The sequence below is a fragment of the Belonocnema kinseyi genome, chromosome 8, assembly GCF_010883055.1.
Source record: "Belonocnema kinseyi isolate 2016_QV_RU_SX_M_011 chromosome 8, B_treatae_v1, whole genome shotgun sequence".
Taxonomy (NCBI): domain Eukaryota; kingdom Metazoa; phylum Arthropoda; class Insecta; order Hymenoptera; family Cynipidae; genus Belonocnema; species Belonocnema kinseyi.
Window position 1 is genome coordinate 121,760,572 of NC_046664.1, and position 11,863 is coordinate 121,772,434.

Consider the following 11,863-nt stretch of genomic DNA (forward strand, 5'->3'; position numbering starts at 1 on the left):
TCAATGACTTCGGTAGCTCACTGGCCCTCCTCTGGACACTTCGGATCGCTGTTTAAAATTTCGAGGCAAACCATTTTTATTAATTTTTATGAATTGAGCTTGAACATGCAGTGTGGTGGATTGGCACGCATTCAATTAGCGGTGGCTCTATGTATTTGAACGAGTCAGAATATAAGATTCTGATGAATTGAAAAAAATTTTAAACAATTCTGGTAATTAAAATTAATAATTATGATAGGATGGAAAAGAATTTATACGAATCGTACTTATTAAAATTTTGTTTAAAAAATATCAGTTCGTTTTTGGAATTCAATGAAAATAAACTGTTAATTAGAAAACAAGTCTGTTATACATGTTTTTATTAACTGGAACTTATCAAGTTTTTGCAAAAATATTGATTGTTATACAGGGTGTCTAAAAATTTCCGGGACGGTTGGATATTTCCTCAGGTAAAATATTTTTCAAAAAGTGAAGGTCATTCCTGAAGTAAATTTCAACGAGGAATTCAATGGCGATCTTCATTTTGACTTTCAAGATGACCTTCATGTCTTTTTAAAGGTCAACTTTGTTTTTTGAAATGGAAACCCCCTTTTTTACATCGGGAATCGATAGAGCGGAAAATTCGGCGTTCAGGTACGTACCCAAGGTACGTATATATAGGTTAATTGTAACGGTCAAGATCAGTTAGAGGTTATTTGAAATTAACAAAGTTTTCCAAGAGGTAAGTGTGATTCTTGAAGTAAACTTCAATGAGAAATTCATTAGTGAGCTCTGTATTGATCTTGGTTACAGCGTTTTGAATATTGTAAAATCATAAGGAAATTTTTCATTAAAAGTTCCAGGTGTTCTGGTGAGAGTTCTGTTCCTCCCTCAAGAGTTATACAGTCCTATACAGTTTTTCGATACTTAAGTCAATACCTAAGGCGATACCATGAGTCCTATACCGTTTTTCCATACAAATATTACGAATCGAAACTAAATTTACGTATTACGAATACCTACTTACTATCTTTCGCTAAAATATTAATATGGCGCAAGCTAAACTTTCGGAACGAGAGAGGGTATCTGTATTAATGATGCGTGGTTGGGAAGATCGAGTTCGATCTTATGATCAAGTTCGTTTGCTTTTCAATCGCACTTTTCATAATAGAGAAGGGTTAAATCCTGTCTCAAAATCAACAATTGAAAGAAATGTAAGGCGCTTTATGAATCATGGATCTATCAAGGACCTTCAGAGAACTGGTCAGCCAAAATATGTAGGATCTGAGGAGATACAGATGGACATAGCGCAAGCATTTGTTGAAAACCCACACCTTAATTTACGTCAAGCTAGTGATGAGCATGAAGTTGCTCCTGAGACAGAGCGAAATATTTTTAAAAACATTAATTTCCATCCTTACAAAGTTCATCTGGTACAAGAGCTCAATGAAGACGATCCTGATCGTCAGGTTGAATTTTGTGAAATTATGATTGACAGAATTCATAGAGATCGTCTTTTCTTGTACAATACAGTATTTTCGGATGAATCTACTTTCACTTTAAAAGATTAATAATATAAAAAGATTACTGTTTGGGCCAGTATCTTGAATGATATATTGATAGGCCCTTTCTTCATTGATGGTAATCTGAATGCCCGTACATATGAAGAGCTTTTCAGAAACCAAATTGTACCAAGAATAAGGGAGATTACAGGCAATAATTTTCAAAATATTTGGTTCCAGCAGGACGGAGCAGCGGCTCATTACGGTGGGGGGTTTGAACATATTTGGATACTCAGTTCCCTCAAAGGTGGATCGGAAGAAAGGATGCAATCGAATGGCCTGTTGGATCTTCTGATCTGACGCCTCTCGACTATTTTTTTTGGGGTTATTTGAAGAGCAAAGTATACTCAACGCAACCGCAAAGCTTAGACGAATTGCAGAATCGGATTCTGCAACAGGCTACTTTGACTGATAGGGAGATGATTCGTAATGCTGTAACTCATTTTTACAATCCCATAGCTTTTTGTCAAGAAGCTCAAGGTTTTTAGTTCGAACATCTTCACTGCAGCGTAAGAGGCAAGGAGACTCAAGCTAATCAAGCACCTCGAAACGTGAGAGGCAAGGGGACTCACGCTAATCAAGCACCCTAAAGAGAACAGAATTTACTACGTCCACGTCGTTATTCTTGGGTACTGCTAAGTACCCAGATTACTTTTTAGTACTAAGATTACTTTCGGAAAAGTAATCCTTTATGTCATCCATGACATGATCGAGTTTCGTAAAAGGTGGTTGATGACAATGCTCCCTACCTCGACAAAGACGTGAGCAGCACTATAATATTTCTTTTTCTTCGAATACACGATACTCGAATGCACGCCCCACCACTGAAAAAATGAGAATGAGATATTTCGTTGAAAGTGTCCTCATATATTTCGCTATTAATCTACTACATCATGTGACGTAACATTTACTTCACCTTCTTCAACAACAGTTGAGCTGTTAGAATCTTCACTTTCTTTGTCTTCAGTAAAAACATTTTTTCTTACAAGACAGTCAAAACAGTATTTGAAAAAAGGTGTCCAGCAAGGTGAGCCGAATTCCAGGATATCTCATATCAGTGCATGGACAGATTGTGGAAGGCTCAAGAGCAGATTCTCGTAGGCATCCGGCCTTCTAGTTTTGATGTTGGGAATTATCTCTCGTGCAGTAATTGGATCTTCAAGTTTATTCTGAAATAATAAATTCGAAAAATAAGTGTTAGCCTATGAAAAGCTTTTGTTAAATGAAGAATCATCGAATACAAAAATGTAATTTATCTTGCCTTCCATTCTCGAACGTTGACATCATCTTCATCGTACTCATTGTTTATTAATAAATATGGCCAAACAGCAGGCATGTATATTTTTTAAACTAAAATCTCGCAAAACTGATTGATACGAACTTCATGATGTCTATCCATTTTTTGATTGGTATTATATAAATTCCTCGCCTACTTAAAAATACATGAACAATTAAATGAAATTTAGCTCTACTCATACCATAGTTTTTTATAGAACATAAGATTCTCCCCTCTATTCATAATCGTCATCGTCTTCTTGTTCTTCGCTTCAGCCTGGACGCTTCCTGTAGCTTATATTTTTTCCAATGTTATACGCAGGTGTATGAGAACGTTTCGAGAAGGATTATTCAATAAACAAAACACTTAACTATGCTTTTCTTTGTTTATTTCCTCGATATATGGAGAATACTTTTTTTACATATGAGGTAGATAATTAAAAATTGGCGATACATAATTCGTAAGTTTATATAAATGAAATAATTTTGTTGATCATGTTTGTGTAGTCGTAGATCCGTTTCCATAAAGTTCATGTTGAGCGTATTTATGACGTCTATAATATTTATTCATAAATGAATTATAATAGTCAGCAGCAATTTTATCATTTCTCTCAGGATCAGGTGAAAACAGCGAACAAAATTGATTCATACTGACACCACTACATATAAGATGAAGAAACATAATACAGTACTGGCCTTGGTCTTCTTCTTCTTCTTCTGTTGCGACTCGTTTTTGTCTTTTCTAAAGAGCTGAATATTTTTCTGAAACCATTTTTTCAAACTGAAAGCGTTATTTAAAGCACATTGGGAGAAAGTTTTATGCTTTGCTCCATGATGAATACAGTAAACAGGTGGCTGCTCTAGATTTGCATAATATGGACATGCACTCTGGTCTTTTAAATTTAGAATGAAACGTGATGGAAGGTTTTTTAGAAATTCGACTTTTTCTTTACCTCGGGTGTAAATTTTTTCCGCTGTTCTTGCTATATTTTTTAGATCAGAATACACTTGACAAGACTGTGAAGCACCAATCTGACATTCAATGCCATGAAATCGCTTAGAAAGAAAATTATTTTCTAATTTGACGCATTTCGGTAATTGGCTAAAAGAATGAGGAGCAGTAACTATCCAATGATCAATGTAATCATTAGAAATAAGAACAACTGCAACTTCCTTCGGTAAAAAATATTTCCCTGTATCTCTGAATCCTTGAATATCAATAATGTAATCCATAATTAAACAAATAAGAATAACAACGTCGTTGCCGGTACCGTCACTCTCTTTGTAGATACGATACAGAGGAAGACTAAAAGACTACTGATGAAACTTTCACAGCTAAACGGGTTTTTAGTAAGCTCCAAAATCGACCATCACCTAATGTGACGAGTCAGTTTCAAGAATGTTATCATATTCAGCGTAAACAATACCATTAACAGTGTTGGTGAGTACTTCTTCGCATCTTACTTCTATACGTACACTTCTATGTTTCACAAGATTCTAATGGCCATTATCATTTGCAGATAGGTCAGGTGTCAAGTCAAAGGCAAAGAGACAATATCCATTAGCATAATCGGTTCTTGTAATAGAATTACCCTCGTTGAGAGAATGAATTCCTGTTCCTGAGAACAGCGTATGATATGCATCCACGTGGAGATTGTCTTAGGTGAAATCAGGTTGTGGAGGTTTTGAAGGTACCTGCACACCGTCAACATATAATGAAAAATAATTAATCTTATAATTCTGAAAGTTGAAAGAATTTGATCCAAAGTCGCCATTGAAGGCTTTGTCGTTGAGAAATCTTATAATCAATCGTTTAGATAGTTGCCCTAATATAACATTATCTATAGTATGACCATGAATTCCCTATTTTATGGTGATGGCCTTGACTTCAACTCTCGTAAAGGGATACTTTGCTATAGATTTAGAAAGTGCTTTAGCGTGAGCGATTAGAATTTCTGGACTGATTTTTGCACGTCTTACAAGAAGAGTAGCTTCCAAAATATGCAGCTCATGTAAGGTAGATGCACCCAAAAGAGAAAAAGAGTCACGTGCACGTACGAGACTTAGACTTACTTCCACACCATTCAGTAAAAATTTTTCTTGGTTAAAAACATCGCAATGAAAGTGTCCTAGAAAATCAAATATCTTCCCACCAGCAGTAAATGTTATGCGTTTTGCTAGTCCTTCGTTCACTCTATAAGCATAGGCATTATTTGGTGGTAAAACAAGTTTTTCATTGAAATAAACATCGATCTGATTAAACATAGACTGCAGAATATTGTTTATAGTTCCAGGAATAGTGTCATCAGGTATTTGACCTGAGGCATTTGCTACGGGAGGCGTAAGCGGTAGAATACGTGCGCGTATACGTAACATAGTGTGCGCAAGGTCTATGTATTCATCGCCACTGCCCCGAACTACAAACTTTATAGGTGCAGAATCTGTAAGAGATGCAATGGGTTTATAGTGTATCCAATTAACTTGTTCGATAGTGGTTTGAGTGGGTGGTCCTTATTCAAAAATGTCAGCTACAGATCCAGTCTTCTTCTATTTTTTTAATGATGCCCTTCGTTTTTTCTTCTCATGTGAAGTATTCTACGTCTTCTTTTTCCTACCTCCTCCTACTCTTTTTACTCGTCTTCGTGGACGTATAGTGTTGCCCGATATGCGAGCAGCGAGTAACTGAGCAATTCTTTTACGTTGCATAGAACTATATCCTGATTCTTTCATAAGACTATAAAGTTTTTCTTCTGCTTTTCTTTCTAAATTTTTACCAGCTTGACGGTTTTGTATGCGAAAAGCTTCCGATAAGGGAGCGTTTCGCTCAAATACATCGGCAGCTAAACTTGTGTCTGTTTTTACCGCTTCCCTACCAACAGTCTTTGCTCCTTTTGACAAGAAAGGTAAGACTCTTCGAAATAGACCTCCAAGAAAACTACCTATTTCGTGACCTTTTTGGAATGGTGCTCCTACGTAAACGTGATCAATTTCTAATCTCCGTGATCCGCCAATCTGTACGTCGAAATGGTCGTCATAATAGGCCATTTTTCTGGTTAAAATAGCACTAATCAGTCAGTCCATGCGTTTAAAATGTAACGTCACTGTCAACGTCCCGTATTCCGTATTCAAATGGCATAGGGTTACCCTGATGATCTCTTATATCAATTTCCATAGTTTGAAAGTAAGTATCCAAGAGTGGAATGTATTTTGCAGGGCAAACAGTGTAGGCCTTGATAGAGCTGTATGTATAATGCTCAGTTTCTATTGGAACTATACGAAATAAGGGTGTCTGTACGTCACCTGTAATATATCGTTCGCAAATATTCGTATAAACAAACATCATATTAGCTAATACATTACTGAGAGAAACTGTTAGAGGACTTAAAGTTGATTTTTTCTTGTCAGCTCTTTTCATCATTTTAATAGCATCATAAAATCCTAAAATGCGTCCAAGCGAAGGGGAAAGTTTGAAATGATGTTCAAAATCTGTATGGTCACATACTCGTCTAACTTTAACATATCCATTTCTCGTACGAGCGAATTTCAAATGTCTATTTATACATACACACAAATTTATTTCCTCAAGTAATTCTTCAATGTTTGTATAAACTCCCGGCATAATAGTACTTGACACTGTCTTCACTTCCTTGTCTTCTAAATACTTTTTGGAAATTATTATAATGTTGACACTTGGATTTTTTCTACTTGATCAGGAAAGTACTAATGAATTAGAAATAAAAGTTACATAATTCTGCGAAGCTAACCGTTGTATGTTGAGTAGTGTTTGCGGAATTCGTATATCAGTCAAAGCAATGGCCCAGTTTCCAATAAGATGCATTTGCTGTGGTAGCTGAGTAATGAAATGAGTCGTAGTGTTTGCAGGAAAATACTGCATACTACTATTACTAGGTAATATGCAATATTAAACCACGCTTGTGCTGCATTGTCAATACTGGCATGAGAAGGTGCCATTCTTAAACTGGTATGAAAGGCTTTATTGTATATTTACTAAGCCCAGAACATGATTTGTCTCAAATAGCCGGGTATTTACTAAGGACCGCTAATGTCTTGCCTTAATTGGTTAGATATTTACTAAGTCATGCACATGCCTTGCCTTAATTAGCCAGATGTTTACTATGTACAGCTCAAGTATTGCTTTAATTGCTCGGATATTTATCAAGCCCTTCACATGTCTTGCCTTCATTAGCCGGATATTTACTATGTTCTGCTCATGTCTTGACTAAATTAACCGGATATTGACCAAGTAACGCTCATGCCTTGCCTTAATTATCCGGATATTTACTATGTACTTCTTATGTCTTGCCATAATTGGCTGAATATTAACTAAGCCCTGATCATGTCTTCCCTTAATTTGCCTGATATTCACTAAGTACTACCCATGCCTTGTCTTAAATGTCCGAAAATTGACTAAACCATGCTCATGTCTTTCCTTAATTGTTTGGATATTTACTAAGTACTGCTCATGTCTTGCCTTTATTGGCTAGATATTTACTAAGCCATACACACATCTTGCCCTAATTGGACGGATGTTAGCTGAGCCGTGCACATGCCTTGCCGTCATTGACAGGGTATTTACTAAGTACTGCGCATGTCTTGACTTAATTTGCCCGATATATTTTATAAGCGCTACACATGTCTTGCCTTAATTGGCCGGATATTTAATAAGTAATGCTCATGTCTTGCATTAAGTGGTCCGGTATTCACTAAGTTATGCTCATGTATTGCCTTAATTGGCTGTCTATTTACTAAATCATTCTAATGGCCGGTTACATTCGAAGTCATGCTCATTTCTTGCTTTTATTGGCAAGATGTTTTGTAAGCCTTGCAAATGTCTTGCGTTATTTGATCAGATAATTACTCAATACTGCTCTTGTCTTGCCTTAATTAGCCGGGTATTTTTAACGTCCTCCATGTGTCTTGCCTTAATAGGGTGATTATCTACCAGACCCTGCAGATGTCTTTCCTCAACTGTCTGAATATTTACTAAGCCCTGAATATATCTGGTCCTAATTACGCGGATCTTGACTAAGTCGTGCTCAAATGTTGCCTTAATTATCCGGATATTTAATAAGTATTGCTCATGTCTTGCATTAATTGGCAGGGTATTTACTAATCGTGCTAAAGTCTTGCCATAATTGACCGGATATTAACTAAGCCCTGATCAGGTCTTTCCTTAATTGGCCTGATATTCACTAAGTACTGCTCACGCCTTGTCTTTAATCGCCCAACATTTACTAATACATGCTCATGTCTTGCCTTAATTGGTTCGATATTTACTAGACCATGCTTATGTCTTGCCTATATTGGTTCGATATTTGCTAAGTCCTGTTCATGTCTTACCTTAATTGGTCGGACGCTAACTAAGTCCTTTACATGTCTTGCCTTAATTTGCCGTATATTTACTAAGCCCTACATATGTCTTGCCTTAATTGGGCGGATATTAACTAAGTACTGCTCAAGTATTGCCTTCATTGTTGGATATTTACTAAGCACTGCACATGTCTTGCCTTAATTGGCCGGATATTTAATAAGTACTGATCATGTCTTGTCCTAATTGGACGGAGATTTACTAAGCCCTACACATGTCTTGCCTTAATTGGTCGAATATTTACTAAATCCTGCAAAAAACTTGCCTTAATTGGCTGGATACTTACTAAGCCCTGCTCGAGTATTTCTTCATTGTTCGAATATGTACTAAGCCCTGCACATGCCTTGTCTTTATTGGCTAGATATATACTAAGTAAAGCTTATGCCTGGCCTCATTCGGCCGGATATTCACTGAGTACTTTTCGTGTCTTGCCTTTATTGGCCGGATATTCACTAATTACTGCTCAAGTATTGAATTGATTGTTGGATATTTACCAAGCCCTGCACATGTATTTCCTCAGCTGGCTGGATATTAACTAAGCCCTGCACATGTCTTGCATAAATTGTTCGGATCTTTGCTAAGCCCTGCACATGCCTTGCTGCCATTGACCGGGTATTTACTAAGTACTGTGCATGTCTTGACTTAATTTGCCCGATATATTTTATAAGCCCTGCACATGTCTTACCTTAATTGGCCGGATATTTAATAAGTAATGTTCATGTCTTGCAATGATTGACCAATTATTTACTAAGACCTGCTCATGTATTGCCTTAATTGGCTTGGTATTAACTAAATCATGCTTATGCCATGCCTTAACTGAGCGGTTATTTTCAAAGTCATGCTTATGTTTTGATATTATTGGCTGGATATTTTGCAAGCCCGGCAAATTTGTAGCGTTAATTAGTCAGATAATTACTCAATACTTCTCTTGTCTTGCCTTATATTGACCGGATATTTATGACGTCCTGATCATCTCTTGCCTTAATAGGCTGGATACTCACCAATTGCTGCACATGTCTTGCCTTAGTTAGCTGGATATTTACTATGTCCTGCTTAAGTCTTGCCATAATTGTCCAGATATTAACTAAGCCCTGATGATGTCTTACCTTAATAGACTGGATATCTACCAAGCCATGCACATGTCTTTTCTCAACTTTCTGAATATTTACTAAGTCCTGAATATGTCTTGTCTTAATTACGCCGATATTGACTAAGTCGTGCTCAAGGCTTGCCTTAATTGGCCGGATATTTAATAAGCCCTACACATGTCTTGCCATAATTGTCCAGATATTAACTAAGCCCTGATCATGTCTTACCTTAATAGACTGGATATCTACCAAGCCATGCACATGTCTTTTCTCAATTTCTGAATATTTACTAATTCCTGAATATGTCTTGTCTTAATTACGCCGATATTGACTAAGTCGTGCTCAAGGCTTGCCTTAATTGGCCGGATATTTAATAAGCCCTACACATGTCTTGCCATAATTGTCCAGATATTAACTAAGCCCTGATCATGTCTTACCTTAATAGACTGGATATCTACCAAGCCATGCACATGTCTTTTCTCAACTTTCTGAATATTTACTAAGTCCTGAATATGTCTTGTCTTAATTACGCGGATATTGACTAAGTCGTGCTCAAGGCTTGCCTTAATTGGCCGGATATTTAATAAGCCCTACACATGTCTTGCCTTAATTGGACGGATATTTACTAAAAACTGCCCATGCCTTGACATACTGGCCGGATATTTACTAAGCCATGATCATGTCTTCTCTCAATTAGCCGGGTATATACTGCGTCCAGCTCACGTATTGCCTTAAATAGCCGGAAATTTACTAACTACTGTTCATGCCTTGTCTTAATTGGCCCAATATTGTCTAAGCCCTGCACATTTCTTTTCTTAATTGGATGGAGATTTAATAAGTACTGCTCATGTCTTGACTTAATTGGCCGGATATTTACTAAGACATGATCATATCTTGCCTCGATTGACCGTGTATTTGATAAGTTCTGCTTATGTTTTACCTTAGTATGTTCACTAAGCCCTTCACATTACTTGCCCTAATTGGCCGGATATTTACTAAGTACAGCTCACGTCTTGTCTTAATTGATTAAAAATCTACTAATTCATGCTCATGTCTTGCTTTAAGTGACCGGATATTTATCAAGTCCTGCACATGTCTGGCCTCAATTGGCCGGATATTTAATCATTCAGGTTCATGGCTTGCCTTAATTGGCCGGATATTTGCTAAGCCCTGCACATATCTCGCCTTAACTGACCTAATATTTACTCAAAAATGCTCGTGTCTAGCCTTAATTGCCCGGATATATACACAGTCATGCACATGTCTTGTCTGAAATGGCCGGATATTTAATTAGTATTATTCAAGTATTTCTTTAATTGGTCTGATATTTGCAAAGCCCTGCACATATCTTGCCTTAATTGACCAGTACTTATTAAATACTGTTCATGTGTTGCCTTAAATCGCAGGATATATATTAAGCCCTGCTCATATCCAGCCCTAATTCGCCGAATATTCACCAGGTCCTGCTCATACCTTGCTTTAAATAGTTGGATATTTACTAAGTCATGCTCATGTCTTGCCTGAATTGGCTCGATACTTCCGAAGCCCTGCACATGTCTTTTCCTAATTGGCTGGATATTTACTAAGTACTGCTCATGACTTGCCATAATTGGCCGGGTATATACTAAGTCATGATCATGTCTTCCCTCAATTGGCCGGATATTTACTGCGTTCTGCTCATATCTTGCCTTAATTGGTCGGATGTTCACTAAGCCCGTTACATGTCTTGCCTTAATTGGCCGGATATTTACTAAGTACTGCTCACGTCTTTCCTTGATTGGCCGTGAATTCACTAAGTCGTGCAAATGTCTTTCCTTGATTGCCGGATATTTATTAGGTCCTGCACATGTCTTGCATTAATTGGCCGGGTATTTACTGAGTCGCGCTCATGTAGCTGGATATTTACTAAATCATGCTCATGTCATGCCTTTACTGTACAGCTCAAGTCTGGCCATACTTGGCCGGATATTAACTAAACCGTGATCATGTCATCCCTTAATTGGCCTGATATTCACTAAGTACTGCTCATGTCTTGTCTTAAAACGCGGAATATTTACTAAATCCTGCTCGTGTCTTGCCATAATTAGTTATATATTTACGAAGCCATGCTGATGCCTTGCCTTGATTGGCCGGATGTTTTCTTAGTTCTGCTCATTTCGTACCTTAATTTGCCGGATATTTTTTAAGCCCTACAAATGTTTTGCCTTTATTGGCCGGATATTCGCTAAGTAATGCTCAAACGTTGCCACAATGGGTCGGAAATTTACTAAGAGCTGCACATGTTTTGCCTCAATTGGCCGGATATTCACTAAGTACTGCTGGTTTTTTGCCTTTATTGGTCGGGTATTTACTAAATACTGATCAAGTATTGAACAACTTGTTCGGATGTTTAGTAAGCCCTGTACATACCTTGCCCTAATAGACCTGATATTCTCTAAGTACTGCTCATGCCTCACCCTAATTAGCCGGATATTTATTAAGTTCCGCGCATTTCTTGCCTTTATTGGCTGGGTATTTACTGAGTCGTGCTCATGTATTTCCTTAATTGGCTGGATATTTACTAAATTATG